Source organism: Penaeus monodon, chromosome 28 (assembly GCF_015228065.2).
Source record: "Penaeus monodon isolate SGIC_2016 chromosome 28, NSTDA_Pmon_1, whole genome shotgun sequence".
Lineage (NCBI taxonomy): Eukaryota > Metazoa > Arthropoda > Malacostraca > Decapoda > Penaeidae > Penaeus > Penaeus monodon.
The window spans coordinates 2,996,070-2,996,310 of NC_051413.1; the positions used below are offsets into that span (position 1 = coordinate 2,996,070).

General features: G+C 29.0%; 1 protein-coding gene across 1 annotated transcript in view; it reads left to right on the plus strand.

Moving 5' to 3' along the window:
- Nucleotides 1–241, plus strand: part of LOC119590904 (glycine-rich cell wall structural protein-like) — a 3,419-nt gene that overhangs the window by 599 nt on the left and 2,579 nt on the right. The gene's annotated exons all lie outside the window — the stretch shown is intronic.

The window sequence follows — 241 nt, forward strand, 5'->3', positions numbered from 1 at the left end:
TGTATATAAATGATGTACTAAAATACTAAAGTACAAACAAAATTCTCGCCAAAAAAGAAGTGTTAATGATGTTTACTTGTAACGAAAGAGCAACATTCACATGTACGTCTGTTCATCAGTACTAACACATATATCTGTCTATCAGTATATCTTGATATATACAGAATAAGAACAATTGAAGCTAGAGTATTCCGACTTATTTAATGTCAGTTTCAATCATTTGAGGGTCAAAAATTAAAAC